This window comes from Pristis pectinata, chromosome 38, assembly GCF_009764475.1.
Source record: "Pristis pectinata isolate sPriPec2 chromosome 38, sPriPec2.1.pri, whole genome shotgun sequence".
Lineage (NCBI taxonomy): Eukaryota > Metazoa > Chordata > Chondrichthyes > Rhinopristiformes > Pristidae > Pristis > Pristis pectinata.
This window is the reverse complement of record NC_067441.1, coordinates 12,544,348-12,566,757: the sequence shown is the minus strand read 5'-3', so window position 1 is coordinate 12,566,757 and position 22,410 is coordinate 12,544,348. Positions and strand designations below refer to the sequence as shown.

At 48.6% G+C, this 22,410-nt stretch overlaps 3 non-coding genes across 3 annotated transcripts; all 3 read left to right on the top strand.

Moving 5' to 3' along the window:
- Positions 1–11,580: 11,580 nt before the first annotated feature.
- Positions 11,581–11,662, top strand: trnas-aga (transfer RNA serine (anticodon AGA)). The gene has a single exon. It is a non-coding gene; the product is annotated as a tRNA-Ser (tRNA).
- A 192-nt stretch (positions 11,663–11,854) lies between these two features.
- Positions 11,855–11,928, top strand: trnan-guu (transfer RNA asparagine (anticodon GUU)). The gene has a single exon. It is a non-coding gene; the product is annotated as a tRNA-Asn (tRNA).
- Positions 11,929–16,467: 4,539 nt separating this feature from the next.
- trnad-guc (transfer RNA aspartic acid (anticodon GUC)) lies at positions 16,468–16,539 on the top strand. The gene has a single exon. It is a non-coding gene; the product is annotated as a tRNA-Asp (tRNA).
- The last annotated feature ends 5,871 nt before the right edge of the window (positions 16,540–22,410 follow it).

The following is a 22,410-nucleotide window of genomic DNA, read 5'->3' as shown; positions in this document are numbered from 1 at the left end:
CATAAGGTATCCACAACAATATGAAATTGGCTGACAGAGCGAACAACAAAATCATTGACTTTCTGCGGTTCCCCACCTCTGGATCCTTCTGATTCTCGCTGCTGTTCCGGAGTCCCTGGCGGACTCTGTTAGCGGCAATGATAAGTCTGACTGTTAAAACATTGAACAATACAATTAAACAGATTGGCAGCAAAGGTGTAATGATACTGTTACACAACTGATATGCTTTGCACACAGGAGAAGTGGCATACACAGCTTTGCCGACGCAACGCCAGGGTACGTTGTCAATAACAACGTAAGGCTCCACTGCGAAGTAGTATGGAACGCACCTCGCACAGCTCCTGACAGCAATAATTGTTATCACCACAGCCGCTATTCTCTCAGTGCAGTATCGTTTTCGCAGCTTTTGAATACAAATTGCGATACAACGATCGAACGTGAAAGCCACCCTTGAGCCAAACAGAACAGTCCATGGTGGCGAGCCTCAGGACAAATGTCACAGCGCAGATCGGAGTAATGAGCAAAGAACGGGCATAAACATATATATTATTGACCTGATCCACTGCAACAGCAATGACAACTCCCAGTAAATCAGCTGTTGGCATGCCCACCAGGTAACGGGATATGCATTTGGAGGGTCCGCATTTTCCTCGAGACAGGATCACAGTCGCCATTAAATTAACTGCAAAGATGAAAAAATAAACAAGAAGTTAGTTTCAAGAGCGCAAAATCTGATCCGTTTTGTTTGATTTACATGCAGAAAACCCCGCTGTGCCGTGTTACGTTTTTCCCATTCTTCTGAGATTTTGCCGGGTCAGGATTGGGTTAGAATCGGGGAGTGAAAATCCAGTCCCTTTGGGCTCCGGACGACAACGGCCGACGCTAGTGACAGTTACACCGCAACTTTCTAACAGTAAGAGCGGCGGGTCTCTGATGTCGACAACATACTTACTGGTCTGTGGCTGATCGCTTCAGTCATCGCAACTGAGCCCAGCATTGCGGCACAAAATGCTGAAGGTAACATTGGTGGTGGTGGTAAAATGAATGCAGGGAGACTGTACTTCTGGCGGAGCATATTTGCTAACCAGAATCTTAAACTTCAAATAAAATTGAAACAAAAGCGCAAAAGAGGAAACGAAGAGATTGTTCACGTTACTTTAGCAATTGAATCGGCATTTAGGCAGATATATGCCTCACGTACAAAGGGCCTGGGAGTTAGATATAAACTAGAAAGTTTATTGACAGAATTATGACAAAGGGGCGAAGACGGTCTGCTTGTTGTTGTAAAGATCCAAGTTTATCTGGTGAAGCACACTTAGACTAAAAACAATATGGACCAGTAGCAATATGGAAAGGCGGAAAAGCTACAATGCCGGAACAATATCAATGTAACTGCACTGTGTAATGAATTGGCCTGTACGATCGGTATTCAAGACAAGTTTTCCACTGTACCTCGGTACAAGTGACAAGAATAAACCAATACCAACACCAGTATTAACACTGACTCAATTGGCGTAATTGACAAAAGAACCGAACATAAAAAAGATAGAACATTGCACACAAACATGTCAGATATTTAATCCTGAACATTCTGGAAACGCTCATCAGGTGAAGTAGCATCTGCGCTAGGTATCAAGGCGATTATTTTACAGTGCAGCAAGAAAAAGGAACCAGACACATCGATCCAGTTCCAATATCCTACCCAGGATACCGACCGCTGCAAGTACTGGATAATGAATGCTCGCTATGTAGTAAATTGCTGGATATCCCATTTCCACGTGAACCAGCGATCAGTTGTACAGAACGCTTCGGCTGCCTATATGTACTGGTGAGTGGCTCAACAAACTATTATACAGGAGAGGGAAAGTGCACTGAGACAATTATTGTGACCATCTCCTCAGTCACAACAAGCACAGGCCACTGAACAAACACTAAAGTCAACTATTTTAATCCTTATGTCACTGTGCAACAAATTTGGCCTCTCAACAAATATTTTAAACAAAAATATTTCATACCTGTTCAAATAGAGGGAGGACGTAATAAGCCGCACTGTTGCCTTCATCGATCTACGAGGAAAAAGGTGGGAGCGGGATTTCTCTCCCTGATTCATAAACCGGATTACAGTGAATATAATGAGTGAAATGACGACTGGAGCTCACTCACACAGACCGCTGACCGTGTTTATAGATTGTATTTTCATACTTTCATAAATTATGCTCTGAAATAAAACACCAATTTTCAGGAAAATGAGGGGACACATATCGTATCTGCTTAAGGAGATCAAGATATTGCAAGCTGCATTGGCCGGGAATGGAACCGGGGTGAAGTGCACAGTGAGCAATGACGCTCAACAGTAATCACTAAAAAAGAACATAGAACATTATTTTAGTTCCCCGTATTTTCATAGATCGGTCCAATAAGACTCAAATCTTTCAAATGACATAACATTGTGGAAATGCTGATTAAAGGTACGCCACAAAGTATTGAGTATTCGGATATTCCTTGCTCTACTATAATTCCAGTTCTGCCAAGTTGGCGTCGCTATCCTCCAACAGATCGGAATTAGACAACACCCTGGCATTATTCAGCCGAGATCGGACTGAAATGAGAGTGGGTCCCTGCAGCTCGTGCTGAGCTAAAATGCTTCGAAACACCTCATATCAGCTGTTAAATGAAGTCTTTCTTATGAATGTTCTTTCCAACTAAACGCATTTGAGTCTTGTGCAAATGTGTTCAGAGTATAGAGCATTTATTTCATGTAGTGTAAAGATCCATTCTGTCTGAAGGTGTTCCATGTTGCACAAGAATCGGTTAACAGAAGAACGGTGTTTCCCGCTGTAGCTCGTCTCCTCGCAGCGAGAGACTGCAACAGTTTATGTGATATCGTGCACCACCTGGTGGCGGAGAGGCGGCACTGCAGGAGTGGGTTGGCAAAGGTGGTGAACCAAGCCTGCACCGAATCTGGGCTGTTTGCATCTGTGCTGGTGAACAAATAAAATCGACTTTTACGATCGGTTGTGGATTCCAATGTTTCGTGGATTTGCACGGTTTCTTCAACAATTAGCGTACAGTGTCTATGCTGGACTGCTTTATTTTTGTTGGGGAATTGGTGTAAATGAGAATGTAAACACCTGATGCTTTCAAAAGCTAAACGCAACACAAATGGAGATAGAGATACTCAATAATCGTCACATCGAATGGCGCAGAGCTACTGATTGGCTGAGTAAGTTTGCAAAAAAGTGCAGAATGCAAAACTCCTGTTTGGATGTCTCGCCTTTCCTGGTCTCAGTTAATGAAATCAAAACTTGCAACTCCAAGCTCTCCGTCAATTTCCACTAATTACTGATTTAAAAGGCTTCTTGTAATTCCGCTTAAATTTGGAAATAACAAAACACACTCCAGATCGGTCAATTGAAGACGGGTGTCTGACGAGACATGCAGAAATACTGACTGCAATACGAAGGAGGAACCGTTGATCATCAAGTCAGTTCTGCCATTCCATTGCCGGTGATAGATATGGTTCACAGGATCATTGCCTCTTACAGGGTGAATTTCAGACATTCAATGCTCATGGTGAGACTGACCTTGATTCACCCGCTCAGTCTGCATCAGACTGTCTAGAGGAGAGTGTGGCAGGGGCAAATCTCTCACCATTTGACTGGTGGGGTGTCCGTGTTCATCCACTCACTGCACTGTTTGGAAGAATGACACGCGGGGAGAAATCACCCAATGGTGGGTTCCTAGGATTCAGCCAGTATTTCCTTACCAGCTCTGGCCTGAGGTGGGACTGGCAGTGGCCAGCAAAATAATCCAATCGGTTAATTACATCGCTATTTGTCTGCCCTTCTTCACAAATAACACAATGACCGATGCCGAACGTTCGGCACCAGACCTCGTCAGATATTTGTTAAATTAGGGCAAGAGATTTCGTTATAGCAGTGAGGTGCGAGTAATTGCCGTTAGTATATCTTGGCAGCTTCTGACCGAGCCTAACATCAAGCAGCCTCGTTGAAGCTGGTTCATTGGGGATCAAGGTGAAACACTCCACTCTTTGAAGGCAAATCTCGCATAAAAGGAACACAGCTATGGGTATCAGAGGTCAACGATCACAGCCCCGGGACATCCCAGGACGGTCACCTGTGCACAACCATCTTCCTCAGTCAATCAATCACCTTCCTCCCATCATTGGGTCAGAAGAGGGATGGTCGCTGGTGATTCCACTAGTGTTAGGGCCAATGCTTGTTTGGGGCAAGGTATTCAGGTATTGAAGTGTTTATCCCTTGATAAACTGGACCTTGTTTATTCTGTGTGCGTGCGTGTGTGTGTGTGTGTGTGTGTGTGTGTGTGTGTGTGTGTGTGTGTGCGTGCGTGTGTGTGTATGTGTATGTGTCTGTGTCTCTGTGTATGTGTATCTCATCCTCGTTGCGATTCCCCCTCACGTTCGGGTCTCCTGCGTGTGTGTGTGCGAGTGTGCATGTGGTCCCACTCATTCTGTTCCCGCGTTTGCCTTTGTGATTAAACTGTTTTTAAAATCCAAAGCCGGTGTCCAGAGCCCTCGATCTTTAGGAAACCAAAAGAACCTTTTCACACAACAGTCCCGGCTTCCATCAGCCACTGAGGCGGTGATATCAGGATTCCAAGTATGTTCTGGGTGAAATAATCAAGGGTGATTGATTTCACTCCGGGGCAAACTCCGGGTCACTTTGAGGAAGTGAAGGGTTAGGAATTGCAACCATACCTATAACTGGCAAACAATATATATGTATTTATATTTCTTTAGCAAGGACTAGCTAGCTGCTGACCCACTTTAGGTTGGAATGTTAAGTATGTTAACTGCCTTTGTTTCGGGTAACGAACCATTCCGATATGTCAGACGGTGGCGATACTGAGTGTAATTAACATCGAGGTTAAGGCTTGGTCTGAACAATGAAGGGTGATACCTGCCTTTGAAAGCCTTGATTATGCTCAATTATACTAAGACAAAATGTGTGATAGCTGTCTCGGGATCTCTATAGCTTGACCGAAACTCGCGGCGCCGTTTGCATGGGATGTGCGTGACAATTCCTGTATAAATGTCTGTCTGCCCTTTGTTCGGGGAGAACTCGGGAAGCGACTCTTAGTGAGTGCTGAAGAGAATTCTCCCAGCGGTGCACTGCTAATAAAAGTATTTGTTCGAATCGACCTTGTGGCACTGTGTTATTTACAGCGGACGGAAAGGAAAAATTGATTTCGGGACAACAATTTGGCGAGCCAGCCAGGAGTCCAAGACGAGGTTTCGGAAGCGGCGTGAGGACCGACGGGGATAACGGCCACCTGAGACGGACGGGCCCACAAGGTACGATTCACCTTGATCCCTCTCAGGCAGTCAGACACCTGATCGATCCCTTCGCTTACCGGCAATCCTCTGACGGACTCCTCGCGAACCTGTCCGAGTGCCACAGGTAAGGAGGGCTTCGAGTCCCCTGAAAAGTTAATTTCTGTTCGGGGTTCGAGTCCCTGTTACGTTAAGTTCAGTTCGGGGATAGAGTCCCCAGTTGTTAAGTTGTTAAGTTAAGTTAAGTTAAGTTAAGTTAAGTTAAGTTAAGTTAAGTTAAGTTAAGTTAAGTTAAGTTAAGTTAAGTTAAGTTAAGTTAAGTTAAGTTAAGTTAAGTTAAGTTAAGTTCTGTTCGGGGTTCGAGTCCCCAGTTTTGGGTTTGGGATCTTAAGTTGTGAATTTCAAGGTTTTGAGCTTTGTTCTGGGATCGGTTTTTCGGTACTACCACCCTGCCTTAGACTGATTCTGAAGAGGGGAAATCCCCCACGGGTAGGTCAGCAACCTGAAGTGGGTGAAGGAAAAAGACCGATCTTAGAGGTAATCGCAGCGATTCGTACCGTCCGATCGGGTAGAATACAAAAATGGGACAAACTCTCGATAAGTATTTGTCTAATACCCCACTATCTAAGTTATGTAAAGACGATCCGAAGAACGAGAGTAACTTCCGTAAGTTATCAGCATGCCTCAATAAGAAATTGGGAAACGAAATATGGCCATTGGGGGGGACTTGGGACGTAGATAAATGCCTAAAGGCAGAAAAGGCAATTTGGGAGCGTAATACAGGGGAAAAATGGAAATTATTAATGTCCACGGAGACAAACGTCCGAATACCTAACAAATGAATCTAAGCAGGCTAGCTGGGAACATAATGCGCGCAGAAGGGGAATTAGTGTGTGTGATGAACAGGAAAATCCTAAGATTTGGGAAGTCCTGAAGTCTCAGTGCGGAGACCACGATGCTGAAAACAGCAGAAGGGAGAGAGAAGAGGTAAATGAGGTGTATAAAGAGAAGAGCAGAAATAAAATCAAAGGTAGTAGGGATAAAGTGGAGGTACCTCCCGACATGTCTGGCGTGCCCCTGTTGTTCCAAAGTAATGATACGGATGAAGAGGAGGAGGATTGGATGGTCCGACCCACAGCCCCTAACTACCCACCGGTTTCATTGCCGCCCCAATATAATGCGGCTAGCTCGCCAGCCGTCCCGCCCTTACCACCAGCGACTGCTGGCCAAGTCCCGCCCACAGGACGTCCATGGCCCTATTGCGTCCCTAACCATGATGTGGCTTAGTCGAAGGGAAAGCCCACAGACGGGTGGCTCTAAGGCCACAGACAAACGACGAAGCTTTTTGGCAAGGGACAGTCCTTCAATAGATTCTCAGATGGACACCGACTCTGATTCTATCACTGATTATGGCGACCCTACAGATCTCAGATTTTTGGGACCGTTTCTGTTCACTTTATGGTACCTATGCGGGGGACGATGCCTACAACAGAGGCAATGGCCTCCCCCAAGATAAACGCCCTCCTATTACAATGCATCCCTGCGGGAGTGGCCTCAGCTATCCGCACTAATGACATGAACTGGCCTGACCACACACGACAAGCCATGAGGAGGGCGCTAGTCCACTTCTGGAGTAACGGGCGCGATACGAAAGCCACAAAGGTAAAACAAGAAATGGTGCAGAGACAACTGTACCCCAATGACTTAAGAACCCCGGTGTAACTGCCCCCTTGTGGACCACCACCACCACCACCACCCTCTCGTAATTACCTAGGACCCATGGGGATAGGAAAAGACCGGTGGCATACTACTCCACTCGGCTGGACCCAGTTGCAAGCGGACTTCCACCATGCTCACATATGCTTCCAGCCATTAATTCCCTAGTAACAGCAGCCTCCAATAAAACCCTGCAACAGGCAGTGATGGTTTATTCCTCCCATACCATAACGGCACTCTTAACTTCTCACCAGACGCAACACCAGGCCCACTTAAACAGATATGAGGTAGCACTCCTGAATAACCCACTCCTCACTTTTGCATACTGTACGACCATCAATCCTGCCACCTTCCTAGATGCCCCACCTAAGGATCTTGCGGACCCACCTCATGACTGTCTAATGCGTAACCACTTTTTAACTGCACCGCGCCCGGACCTTTCAGATAAGGCCATCCAGTGAGCCGAATTAAACCTATACGTCGACGGTAGTTCCTACATTTCTCAACAGGGAACCCGCCTTAGCGGCTATGCCTTGGTAAACGACTCCCAGAGTGTGGAATCTGCATCTCTGCAGCCCCCAGTCTCTTTGCACTGACCTGAGCTTGCATTTTAGCCAAGGACAAAGTAGCTAAAATCTTCACTGACTCCCACTATGATTCTGGAGTTGCCCATTTTTTTGGCTAACTATGGGCACACAGGGGATTTCTGACCTCTACAGGTAGCCCCATACAGTATGCGGCTTATGTAAAGAACTTCCTCCAAGCCATCCTCCTCCCAAACAAATTGGCCATCATTTAATGCTCCGCTCACCTTTCATATGCCTCCCTAATTACAAAGAGCAATAACAGAAGCGAAATTGGCAGAATGCCAGGGGTCTAAAATCGTTTCAACTATGGAAAAACAGTAAGTTGTTTGCAAGCCAAAGACAGCAACGCCGAGCACCCCAGAAATGGTCACTGTGCAGCACTTACAGTGTGACGCCCCTGACTCAGAAAAATAAATGCGGAAGGCGCACGGGTGTACGCACTCTGCGCTACACGGCATCTGGGTTACTCCAGTCGGTCAAGTATGTATACCTGATTCTTTGTTACCCGCCGTCCTCACCCGCTGTGGACTGTGTGTGACTCCAGCCCACACCAGTGCGGTTACCTGGTGACTGCCCTCTGAAGCGACCCCGCAAGCCGTTCGGGTGGAACAGAAAGGAGTAGGAGAGTGAAACCGGCCCGGCCGCCCAGCCCAGGCCTCTCTGCAGACCCACCTATCGCCCTCACTTCCTGGCCGCCGGGTCAGAATCATGGAGCTCCATCACTGAGAGCCCAGTGGGATCTCCCTCACCACACGGCGCGCAGCGGCCCAGAGAGGCGGCCCGGCCCCACCTTCTCCAGGGCAGCGGGAAATGAGGATAACCGCGGTCCTGCTGCTGATTCCCACATTCAGAGACTGAGAGCAAACTGGGGGTGTGGTGGCGGGGTGAGGAAACACTTTCCCGTTCTGACTGAGACTCTATCCGTCCAACTGCCCACCCGGACTTCAGGGTGAATGGTCATCGACCCTAAACGTTAACTCTGATTTCCCTCCACAAGCGCTGCCTGACCTGTTGAGTGTTTCCAACCATTTCTGTTTATAGTTCAGGATCAGTCCTGTATCTTTGACTCTGGGATCAGTGCTGTCCCCGTCCTTTCCGGGCCACACTGATCACAAGTGATGGCCAATGTCCTTCTGGGTGCCGAGCTGTGAGGAGCGCGGTAGTCGTGGCCGAGTGGTTAAGATGAATCATTGGAGTTTACCTCGCGGAGGTTGGAATCCTGCTGACTACGGGAGCAGTGGTTACGGCGGGAGTAACCGGTGTAATTTGTGGGGCTGTTGACTGTTTGGTCCAGGAGTGAAAATTCCATGTAATAAATAACACTATTTTAGTGCGTTTCAGTACTTCTGTTTTCAATTTGGGAAGTTGATCTGGAAATTCTCCCTGGCGCAGTTGGCCTGATCACTCCTGAGCCGGTTTCCGACCGGAAACGTTACTTCCGCTTCTCTCTCCACAGATGCTGCTCGACGTACTAAGTGTTTCCACGATCTTATGTTGTATATTGTCCGTGACTCTCTGATCCAAACCAATGATAGAGATCGGGGAAAGCCGCATCCAGCACCAGTCCCAGATCACCGCCTCCCAACCCGGGAACGGCCATTGATTCCCGCTTCCTTCAGGGTGTCTCTGTGGAGCAATCGGTCAGCGCGTTCTGCTGTTAACCGAAAGGTTGGTGGTTCGAGCCCACACAGGGACGCTAGCGATCCGGCAGTTTTTGCTGTGCGTGTCATTGCCAGCTGGGTAACACTGCGCTGCCCGGAGGCGGCCGCTCCCTGCTGCTGCCTCACTGGGCTCAGTGGGAGCTCTTCCTGCGAGGTCTCACGTCCGGAGTCCGGATATTCTGCCTCGCTTTCACTGGAATGTGCTTGTTTTCTCCAGCAACATCCTTGGACCTAACGGACTTGCCAGGACTGATGTCTTGTTTTGATTTAATTCTAAATGGCTTTTGCCCCAAAATGTTTTCACGGCTTGTGGGGAGAGAGCGTAACAGGGGCTTGAACTTGGATGATGAACCATGGTCGCACTGAATGGTGGAGCGGGATGGGCCGAACAGCCGGAGCCAGCCTGTTCTCTGTGGTCCAATGCTTCTGTTTTATGCTCAACGGCTGAGACCCAACAAATAGCGGACTTCTGAAATTACGGAGCAGTAGTGGGGATGTAGCTCAGTGGGAAAACACATACTTTGCATGTATGAGGTCCCGGGTTCAATCCGGCCTCTCCACGCTGGTGATTTCGAACTTTGAACTAATTCACGGAACAAGTCACCGGAGAGAATTCTGACCGACCTCAGAACGTACTCGGACTGTGAAGTCCAAACTGATGTGGTCCCAAGCCACAGACAGCTGGGAGAGTGACATCTGACATGGATAAATCACCTGTAATATTGCATCGCCAACTCCCAGAGATACGCCTCTTAAGTTTACTTTGTCGAATACCAGAATGTATGCATTTAACGTGAGAGCGGGTGAGCTCAAATCACATGTGCGGGTTAAGTTTTTTTTACACAGAGTGTGGTTGGTGGGTGGGTAGAATGCGCTGCCTGGGGTGGTGGCGGCAAAAGCGATTGAGGCGCTTAATTGGGCTCTTCGATAGGCGTATGGACTCCTGCTCCAGTCCCATAGCAACGGGAACAGCTCTGTCTACTCTTCCTATGTCCCTTGTCACTTCATGCACCCAATTAAAACAGGTCGCAATCTCCGCTGTTCCAAAGGGAACAACCTTTACAACGCAATTGACATCCTAGTGAATCTCCTCTGCACCCTCTCTCGCGAAATATGGCCCTCCCGACAGTATGGCGAACAGAACGACACACATACCTCCAGTGTGGGCCTACTCAAACTCTAATATGTTTGGAACAAAGCCACCCGGCTGTTAAATTCCATGCACCTCCTCATGAAGGAGCTCCCCTGTTTGGATGCGTCACACTCTTACCTGCATTAGCTTTCACGTTAAGGTCTCTGTACTTCAACAACAAGGCTATTCCACCCCCTTAATACTCATTAACATACACCTGTGCAAGTGAGGGGAGAATTTAACGCACCGTTGTCAGTCTCGCCCTAGTCCATGTCCGCCTTTGTATATGCATTGTCGGATTCAAACAGCTTACAAATACTGCGGTTGCCGGAAATTGTACATGACCCCAAAACATGCTCTATAACTCAGCAGGTCACGCAGCGCCCGTGGAGAGAGAAGAGAAAAGTGTCATGTAATGCCCTTTGACAAGAAACGGAACATCAGCTCAGCCCCGCCAACCGAACTCAGTGTCACCCACCTGCTGACTCTCGGTGCTGGGGGAAGAAAACCTGACGTCCTCACCCGATCTGGACTGTATGTGACTCCAGCCCACACCAATCTGGTCGCCTGTTGACTGCCGTCTGAAGCGGCCCAGCAAACCCGTCGGGTGGATCAGACAGGAGAAGGGGTGTGAAACCGGCCCGGTCGCCCAGCCTCGGCTACCCTGCAGATTTCCCCCATCGCCATTGCTGCCTGGCCGCCGGCTCAGAAACCCGGAGCCCGGTCACTGAGAACCCAGTGGGAGCTCCCTCACCAGATGGATCGCAGGGGCCCAGGGAGGCGGCCGGGCCCCACCTTCTCCCGGGCAGCTGGGGTACGGCAATAACCGCTGCCCCTGCAGCTGATGCCCACATTCAGAGACTGAGAACAAACTGGGAGGTCTGGGGTTGTGGTGGCGGGGTGAGGAAACACCGTCCCACTCTGACTGAGACTCCCTCCGTCCAACCGCCCACCCGGAGTTCAGGGTGGAAGCTCATCGACCTGAAACGTTAACTCTTGTTTTCCCTCCACTGGCACTGCCTGACCTGCTGAGTGTTTCCAGCAGTTTCTGTTTGTAGCTCAAACTTGTTTCTCTGCCTGCGGGACCGGTGCTGTCCCTGTCCGTCCCGGGATACACTCTTCTTATCCGATGGCCAATGTCCTTCTGGCTACCAAGCTATGCGGAGCGCGGTAGTCGTGGCCGAGTGGTTAAGGCGATGGACTAGAAATCCATTGGGGTTTCCCCGCGCAGGTTCCAATCTTACCGACTACGTATTTCCAGCATTTTCTGTTCCATATTGTTCGTGCCCCCGGCTCCAAATCTTTTATTCAGATTGTAAAAAAAACAGTTCGCAGCACCAGTCCCTCGTCGCCGATCCCAACCCAGGAATGAATCATTACTCAACACACAGGAAGGCCGAGACTTTTCATCAGGGCTGACATTCATCCCCGCTTCCTTCAAAGTGTCTCTGTGGCGCAATCGGTCAGAGCGTTCGGCTGTTAACCGAAAGGTTGGTGGTTCGAGCCCACCCAGGGACGCTGGCGATCTGGCAGTTTTCGCTGTGCGTGTCATTGTCAGCTGGGTAACACTGCGCTGTCCAGAGGCGGCCGCTCCCTGCTGCTGCCTCACTGGGCTCATTGGGAGCCCTCCCTGCGGGGTATCTCGTCTGGGAGCCCCGATGTTCCGCTTCCCTTTCACCGGGATGTGTGTGATTCCTCCAGCGATATCCTTGGAACTGACGGACTTGCCAGGACTACTGTAGTGTTTTGATTTAATTTCGGCTCTTCGATCATTCAGTTGGAATATAAATGGTTTCGGCTCACGGGGGCTGGGGAGAGAACGGGACAGTGGTTTAATCAACAATGATCGCACTGAATGGTGGAAAGGAAAGGCCGAATGGCCGATGGCAGCCCTACTCTCTATGTTCCAATGTCTACGTCTTTTCCTCAACGGGTGATACACAGCAAGCAGCGGTCTTTTGAAATTACGGAGTGGCAGTGGGGATGAAGCTCAGTGGCGGCGCCCATGCTTTGCATGTATGAGATCCCGCGTTCAGTCCTCGGCATCTTCACGCTGGTGATCTTGAATTTTGAACTATTCCCGGTGCAAGTCCCGGGAGAAACTTCTGACTGACTTTAGAATGGACTCGACAGTAAAATGCAAACCTGATGTTGGCTTGAGCCACAGAGAGCTGGGAAACGCCAACTCCCAGAGACGCGCCTCTTAATCTCGTTGTGTCCAATACCAGAGAACATGGATTTAATGTGAAAGGGGTAAGTTCAAAGGAGATGTGTGGGGCATTTTTTAAAAAACAGAATGTTGTGGGTGCGTGGAATGCGCTGCCTGGGGTGGTGTTGGAGGCAAATACCAAAGGAGCGTTCAACAGGCTCTTAGACAGGCACATGGATGGGCAGGTACTGGAAGGATATGGATAGTGTGTTGGCAGAAGGGATTAGTTTAGTTGGGCATTTGATTACTAATTTTTTAATAGTTCGGCACATCATTGTGGGCCGAATGGCCTGTTCCTGTGATGCACGGTTCTATGTTCTGTGTTGTAGGAACTTAGTTGATCAAATTTTATCTGCAGAAGGAAAGGAATCGTCGACGTTTCGGGTCGACAACGTACATCAGGAGGGTCATAAAGAGACAAAGTGAGCTGCCGGCCCTTCAACACTGAAGGAAATCTGACATTTATTCAGTAACGGTGACAGGTTTAGGAAGTTAATGATACCTCGGGATTGGACAAAATGAGCCACCACCAGGTGTGCATGAAGCCATTGCGTGATGTTGTGTTGTGGAGGGTCGTGTTTGTCACGTGACAGCACAGTCCCTTCCTGGTTTGATGACAGCACTGTACCTACCTGGTCGGAAGACACACCACTGTCAATCAAGGTTTGGCTGTACTCCACCCATCAGTGCACACCTAACCATTGGTCCATTTAAGCACCTCTGGCCACTGGCCTGTTTGAACTACCTGGGCTGGACCCCTAGTTCTCCAGCACTATAAAGAGTGCCACATGTGCTGAGTTCTCTCTCTTTTGTCTCCGAGGCAGGCCTTGTCGGTAAGCTGAGTAATTTTAATAGAGTTAGGAGCGTCTGCTTCACTCCAGGCCGAGGAACCACAGAATAGCACTGGAGAAATTAGTTAATATCCCTGGTAACTTAGAACCGTGCCTGCACTGAGTCAAGGGGTGGCTAGTAGCGTATTGCTTTTCCTTCATTGTTTGTACCCAGTTTATTGTGTGTGTGTGTGTGTGTGTGTGTGTGTGTGTGTGTGTGTGTGCGTGTGTGTGTGTATGTTTGTGTGTTGCCCCCGTTACCATATATTCCCGCGTTTTATCTTTGTAAATAAATTATTTAACACTAAGACTGTGTTCAGAGTCCTTGTCCCGCGGAGGGGCTAAAGTATCCCCAGGTCATCCCCCACTGCAGCTCATACTGTGCCCTCTGCTCTGTACATTGACCTATGACCCAAATGTCGGAGGAGAAACAGAGGAAGAGAAACACAATGTCCGACAGCAGGGTTACAGTAACAGCAACCATTAAATCATGTCAAAGGAGGTTGTTGCTGAAATGTTGAAATGTTGGGAACGAGGTATCCGACCGGGACAGAGTACAGGCAGCACAGGGATGGTAACGGGATGAGAGCAAGAGAGCGCGAGAGAGATGTATGTGTGTATATATAATGGGAAGATATAAAGTAGTAAGTGAGAGGGAAGAAAAAAGAAGCCGGCAAAAGAAAGAGTGTGAAGTCGGAAAGGAAAACGACAAACAAGATTAATAGAGGGAATACAGAAAGATGCAACAGCAGAGTGGGGCAGCGGCAGCGGGCTGAGCCCAGAACCCAGAGGACGATTGATCGAAACCATCCTCTGCTACTCTTCAGCTGAACATTTTACAACAGGACGCTGTCACGTCACACATCCCCACAATATACATTTCACTTCACTTAGAATGAAAATCTCACATTTCGATATTAAAGTTCCTTTCATTCCATCGTTTCATGTGGACAGATCCAGAGAGGAGAACGACGGTACCTGTTGTGCTCAGCAACAGTCCCATACACATTGAAGTCTGCTGTTTGAGGCTGTGCTCTGATACAGAACAGAAAGTGCTGGAAACATTCAGCAAGTCAGGCAGCGCCTGTGGAAATCGAAAGCAAGTTCACGTTTCAGTGCCGGGACCCGTCATTAGAACTGGACCAGAGAGAGAACAAGTGAATGTTCAGCAGCAGAGAAGGTGGGAAGTGGACAGTGGGGAGAACAAGGGGAACATCTCTGACAGGGAGGGTGAGACGAAACACATCACATGACGGGGTTGTGGGACACAAAGGACAGGCCGGCTTTACCCCTGGAAAGGGGAAACACAGAGCCACAATGACAGACGGATGACGGACAGAAATATCCAGCTCCGAGATGGGGGAAGGGGTATGGAGACAGTCTGAGGAAGGTTTATTTCTTTAGAGAGTGGTTAGTGTTTGGAACGTACGATCCGAGGGGGCGGTGGAGGCAAAAACTCTCACAACACTGATGAAGTATCCAGAGGAATATTTGACTTTTAAGGGGGGGGGTCGTTTGTCGGACTAGGGCTGGACAACGGGTTTAGCACAGACGGGAATGTTATGTTCGGTACCGACATGCTGGGCTGAATGGCATGTGACACTCTATTATACCTGTCAGTGCAGAAGCACTGGGTGTAGTCCGTGTCGGAATGGAGGGGGAGTTAGGTGAGAGATTGCACTGGGTAAACGTAGACAGGGAGCGGGAAGTGAATAAACTGACGTAACTCCGTGCAAACAAATCATATGGCACATGTTGGGATCATAGAACATAGAACAGTACAGCACAGGGACAGGCCCTTCGGCCCACCATGTCTGTGCCGAACTAGATGCCGAATTAGACTAAACTATTCTGCCTGTACATAATCCATATCACCCACTCCCTGCAGATTAATGCGTCTATCTAACAGCCTCTTACACCTCTACACCTGGCTGCCCATTCCAGGCACCGTTCGTTCTCTGTGTAAAACACTTGTCACACACGTCTACTTTGAACTTCCCACACTCATGTTAAATGCATTCACTCTAGTATTTTACATTTCTACCCTGGGAAAAATATTCTGACTCACTGCCCTATCTATGCCTCTCATAGTTTTAAAAACCTCCATCAGATCTCCCCTCAGCCACCGGCACTCCAGAGAAAACAACCCTCCTTATAGCTTATGGCCTCCAATCCAGGCAACATCCTGGTAAACCGCTTCTGCTCTTTTCCAAAGCCTCCGCATCCTTCCTGTAATGGGACGATCACATATGACCTAGTTTGCTGTGGGGATCTGGTACAGAGTGAGAACAGGAAAGTGCACTGATCCGTTCATCGATTTCACGGGAAAAGGTGAGGTACGGGAATTACATCCATGACCCATTGACCTTCTCACAGTAAGTGATAATTAATGAAACAAAAATGGGAACTCTCTAACCCTGACTCATCGAACGACATGTATTCCGTGGACCACTATGCCCCTCCACTTCTGTACAGACCGTTGAACTGCAAGAGGTTCATTTCTGGCAGTCCCGATGTCAGATTAAAACTTAACAACCAGCGATGGCAGGGAATCGAACCCGAGTCAACTGCTTGGAGGGCAGCTGTGTTCACCACTATACGAACATTCCTCACTCTACTGCAGTCCCTGTTCCGTCCAGCAGCTGTCACCACCCTCCAACAGACTGGAGTTACACAGCACCCAGTGATTACTTATCAGGTATAGGATTGAAGTGAGAGTCGACCCCTGAACTAGTCGTTTCCTGCCTCTCACATCAGCAAATGGGGAAATAAATCCTGATTGTAAATGTTATTTCCAACCACACACAATTGGACCCCAAATGGGAGCCCCTCCTCCGGCCGGCCCTTAAACAGAACAAGTGACTGAATCACTGGAGTATCCTGAGACCCCTCCGGTCACACACTGAGGTGGGTGTCTGAAAGGCGCCGGTTTTGCAATCAATCAACTAACATTAGTGTGATCATGTGAGTCTTCCTGTACCCTGACAACAGAAAGATGGGCAACAGCGTTCTATAGCTTCTTCGTTAGTATAGTGGTCAGTATCCCCGCCTGTCACGCGGGAGACCGGGGTTCAATTCCCCGACGGGGAGATGTTTATTTCCAAAGTTAACGCTAAATACAACAGAATTTTGAACACTAAAACCGACAAAGAGTTTGTTGTTGAAGTGATCAGTTTATCGGAGACTCGGAATGTGGAACAGGCCGGTCTGCAGTGAGCCCGGGACGGAAGAGTCTCCCGATAAGAAAGGGCCTTGTGTTCAGCCTCAGGAACAGCTGAAACAGATTGCAGAGAACGATCCCAAGTGGACATGTTTTACAGCGGAGGGTCCCGGGTGTAAACCCGCCCTGTCCCTCCCCCAGGCCCGGACGCTTCGCTCAGACTCTGATCAAAGTGAACTGGGCTTCGCCCTGTGACGTCAGGCGGACAGGAGCGCATGCGCCACTTAGCCCCGCCCCTTGGCCCTGATTGACAGCAGGCGGCAGAACACATGAGTCGTGTGCTGCAGCTCCGCCTGTGAGCGCCATTCCCTCAGCGAGCGGCGGGAGCGGGTTTAAAGCAGCCGGGAATGGAGAGCTCCTGGGCCCGGGGGCAGGGCGCTGACAGCAGCCTTCTTCCAGCAGCGCATCGCTCTGGGAGCCGCTCCGCAGATGGGCCCAGGGATCGGCATGGAGTCCGGACTCGGGGCAGTGGAGGCGTCAGCTGGGGAGAAGAGGCGGAGTGGAGCAGCGACTGGGCCCGGAACATGGAGTGAATGGGGAGGGAGAGGCCGGTCCCGGGATGGGGGTGGGAGGGAATTGCCGCTAACGGTCACTGCTGCTTCCTTTTCCACAGACCAGTAGGGAAAGTCCCCGGTCTGGTTCCAGTCTCCCCGTCTGTGTTGTTACTTGACAGTGAGCAGTGGACAAAGAGCCGGGCACTCAGGGTGGGGGCAGTTTTACAAAGGGCGCCTGTTGCAGGCTCTCGGTGAGAAGTGTGTGTGTGTGGGGGGGGGGGGCTGTGTGCAGTTTAAACAGCGGCTGTTTGGCTGCAGTTGAGCGGCGAGTCCGCCGGGGGAGGTGAGTGGAAATGCGAGCTGTGTAAATCTCCCTGCTCCACGGGCAGTCCCATTCCCGGATCCGTGCCGGGATGTGGAGGTGTGTGTGTCCCTCATTTGGTGCGGAGCTGCCGCCCTCTGCTGGTCGGCAGAAGCCGAGAGCTGCAGCCCTGCAGCGGCCTCACACACTGGCACTGGCTGCAGCAGCCGCTTTACACAGCCGTCTGCCTTTTACCTCCCCCTCACTGATCCCGTTTCCTTTTCCTTCCCACAGGGAGATACTTCAATCAGCTCTGATGTTCCCTCCTCCCGAGGCACAAGGAACAGAGCAGCCGCTCCGTCTCTCACACACCAGGTACGTTACAGAGCACAGAAATACCGACAGCTCATCAGTTCCTCAGTGTCATACAGCAGAGACATTCAGTCCCACACCGAGCCCAACACCCAGAAACACATTTCCAATACAACAGTTAAATAGTAGGAGTCAACAGGCCCCCTTAAATCGGGACAGTGATGTCTTTAAGAGAGACAACATGAGAGTGGAGGAGGCGCTGGAGGTCTTAAAATGCACCAAGGTAGATAAAGCCCTGACGCCTGACCAGGTGTGTCCTTGGACATTGTGGGAAGGTCGGGAAGACATTGTGTGGCCCCTTGTTGAGATACCTGTATCGTCGAAAGCCATGGGTGAGGGGCTAGAAGACTGGAGGGTGGCTCATGTTGTGCTGTTATTTAAGAAGGGCTGTAAGGAAAAGCCTGGGAGCTGCAGACTGGTGGGGCTAACATCAGTGGCGGGACAGTTTTTGGAGGAGATTCTGAGAGACAAGATCTCCCTGCATTGGGAAAGGCAAGAACTGAGTATGGATGATCAGCATGGCTCCATCTGAGGAAATTGTGTCTCTCAAATTTGGTTAGTTCTTTTTTTTGAAGAGGCAACCGGGAACATGAGGGAAGTGAGGTAAACGTTGTCTACATGGACATCAACAAGGCCTTTTACAAGGTTCCGCATGGTTGGCTGTTCTAGAAAGTAAGATCACATGGGATCCAGGGTGATCGGGTCAAATGGACACAATGTTAGCTTGATGGTAAGGGACAGAGGGTCGTTTTTCAGCCCGGAGACCTGTGACCAGAGGTGACCCACAGGGATCAGTGCTGGGTTTGCTGTTGTTTATATCAGAATCATTTATGTGAAAGATTTGGATGAGAGTGCAGGTGACCTGGTCAGTGAGTTTGCAGGGGAAACTAAACTGGGTGTTTTAGTGGACAGTGAAGAAATGTATCTAAAATTACAAAGGTATCTTAATCAACTATGTCAGTCAGGTGAGGAATGGCAGATAAATGGGAGATGTTGCATCTTGATAAGACAAACCAGGACAGGACTAACACAGTAAGTGGTCAGGCCCTGGGAGTGTTGTAGAACGGAGAGACCTGGGGGTGCAGCGACCTCAATCCTTCAGAGTGGCAACTCAGGTAGACAGGATGGTGAAGAAGTCGTTTGACATGCTTGCCTTCATCGGTCAGAATATTGGGTACCAGAATTGGGACATCATGTTACAACTGTAAACGCCGTTTGTAAAGCTGCATCTGGAGCACTGTGTTCTGGGTGTGCTCCTGTCAGACTGTCATTAAACTGGAGAGGGTGCAAAGGAGATTTGAGGATGTTCCTGGGAATAGGGGGCTTGGGTGATAAGGAGAAGTTGGATGGGTGAAGATTTATTTCCCTGGAGTGCACGTAACCTCAAAGAAGTTCATAAAACCATGAAGGACATAGGCCATGTGAACATCCAATGTCTTTGTCCCCAGGGGAGAGGGGTCCAAACCTACAGGTACAGGTTTGAAGTGAGAGAGGAAAGATTTAAAAGGGACGTGGGGGCAGCTTTATTACAGAACGCGGTGCGTATATGGAACGATCTGCCAGAAGAGGTGGTACAGGTGGGTACAGTTACTGCATTTAAAAGGCATTTGGACAGTTCCATGGAGAGGGAAGGTTTACAGGGATGTGGACCAAATGCAGGCAAATGGGAACAGTTCAGGAAGGCCACTTGGTCGGCATGCACGAGCTGGGCTGAAGGGCCTGTTTCCCTGCTGTATAACTCTGTGACTCTGTGACATTTTAACCCGTCTGTCCCATCGTTCCTATTACCGTGCTGCTGCCTATCCTTCCTTACAGACTTACTGGTCATGACATCTACATTCCTCTCAATTCCTCCACTTTCTGACCTGGTACTTTGGTTCCCATCCTCCTGCCAAGCTCTTTCCCCTCCAGTCCCGTCAACCGTCGCAAGAAGCATCAATCCGTCCATCTTGTACAGATCGCCCGTCCCAAACGAGCCAAGAACCTGAAGCACCGCCCACTGCACCAGTTTCTCAGCTACACATCTGAGCTTTCTTTCTATTCCTGCCTTGACTAACACTTGGCACCGGGAGTAATCTAGAAATTACTACTCTCGTGGTCCTGCTTTCCAGGCTCCTTTCTTACTCTCTATACTCACCGCTCAGGACCTTGTTCCCGTTTCTACCTATGTTGTTGGTGCCAACGTGTACCACAACCTCTTATTGCTCCCAATCCCCCTTGGCAATGTTCTGCAGCCGTTTCCAGACATCTTCAACCATGGCACCCAGAAGGCAACACACCATCCGGACGTCACTTTTTCAGACACGGAAACTCCTGTTTGTGCCCCTGACTATTGAGTTTCCCATCACTATTACTCTGCCTGACATTACACTTCTTGGCTGAACCTCAGAGCAGGCCGCAGTGCCACTGACCAGGCTGTGCCCTAATCGGTCATCGAACATCAGTGTCAGTTGCTGAGAGGAATAGCTACAGGGGACCCTGTTCGCTCTACCTTTCCTGCTGTTCAGCTAACTATCTTCTGCCTACACCTTAGGGATGACCAACTATTGTTTCAGGACAATCCTAAGTGCGTCCAGTTCGAGCTCCAGTTCATTAATGCAGTTAGTCAAGAGAGGTAGCTTCACGCAACTCCTGCAGCTGGAGTCCGCAGGGATACTACCGGTGTCCCTGATCTCCCATGTCCTACAGCAGCAGCATGCTTCTGCCCTCACTGCCATTACATCTACTCTAATAAGGAGAGTAATTCCAAAGAAAAACTTGCCTGTAACTACTTGTTCTTTCCTGCTAGGCTGCTCTCACCGAAACATGCTGAACCAAATCCTGTGCAATTATGCTCAACCACAGCACGTACAGCTCAAACACGGCACTTGCAGCTTATTGGAGTAATGTGCTTCTGATTTTAATAACTTCGTAACTTAATATCAATCAATGCAATCAATGTCCACGTCCGTCTCTCCTCTATCTCTCAATTTCTCTATCTTTGTCTGTATGTCTGTCTGTCTGTCTATCTATCTATCTATCTATCTATCTATCTATCTATCTATCTATCTATCTATCTATCTATCTATCTATCTATCTATCTATCTATCTATCTATCTATCTATCTATCTATCTATCTATCTATCTATCTATCTATCTGTCTGTCTATCTATCTATCTATCTGTCTGTCTGTCTGTCTGTCTGTCTGTCTGTCTGTCTGTCTGTCTGTCTGTCTATCTATCTCTGTCTATCATCCGCTCCTCTCTCTTCCTTTCACTACAGGTCTGCTCCTGAGTCAAGGTTGAGCGAGCAGCCGAGTTGTGAGGAGTCGAAGTAGAGTATTAAAAAGATAAGAGACAAAGCGAGTGGAAGATAGAGCAAGGTGCTGACTCTGCCTTTCAAGCCGATGTGATGGCACCAAAGTGAAAATAGACAGGTGTCTCAAGGAGGTAGCGTCAGTTATCTGAAACACTAAAGATCCAAATAAAAGGTTTCTTTGCCGTGGCTCATTATTCACGAAACAGAACATAAGTTGCAAACTTCGTCTCGGAAAATCTGTCAAATTAACATCAAAACAATTTGCTTGTAATGTCAGACGAATAGTTAAACATGCGACACAATGACGCAATGAGTAAAAATAGTTTACATCGAGTGTTTGTTCAGTGGCTTGTGGCTACTATGACAGAGTAGGGCACTAATTGGCTTAATGGACATTCCTCCTGGTGTATAAGGGCTCCGTGAACCAACGCATGTGGGCAGTTGGAACGTTTCGAAGAAATTATTGCTGCTTCAGGTCGAAAATGGGATATCCAGCAATTTACTACATCGTCAGCATTTACTATCCTGTACTTGCAGCCGTTGGCATTCCTGGTGGGTACTAGAACTGACTGCTATATGTGTGGCACATTCGTTAAATTACGCTCTGCACGTCAAGTGGCTTTGAATTATTGTCCAGATGCTCAGCCCGTTCTATCAACTCAGTCAGTGAACACTGCAAAGAACTACTGGGTGTTATTTAATTTCTTAACTTTATTTACGTTATTTGTCGACTTTATTGTTTACAGGATTATGAATGATATTTTAATACATTCACATATTTATATTAATAACGTATTCAGCATACAGTGTAAATTGACTGGGTTCTCATTAATAATGTGCGATACCAGAAATATTGTAGTCCGCTCACAATGTACACTCCGGGTAGGCTCCGCCCCAATATTATCTCCTGTGAAGGGTTGTTCGGACATCCCTGCTCTGAGGCATGCGTGGTTTCTCAGCTGAGGAAGAGACACTGAAAATGCATTTGTTCTGGAACACCTACTCTTTGTGAATTTTATACATGACTTGGATGAGGATGTGGAAGGGGGGGTTGAAAAGTCTGCTGATGATACAAAGGTTGGTGGTGTTGTGGATAATGTAGAAGGTTGCTGTAGATTACAACAAGATATTGACAGAGTGAATATCTGGGCTGAAAAGTGGCAGATGAAGTTCAATCCGGATAAGTGTGAAGTGATGCACTTCAGGAGATCGAATTTGAAGGCAGGATACAAGGTTAATGGCAAGACTCTTGGCAGTGTGGATGAACAGGGGGATTT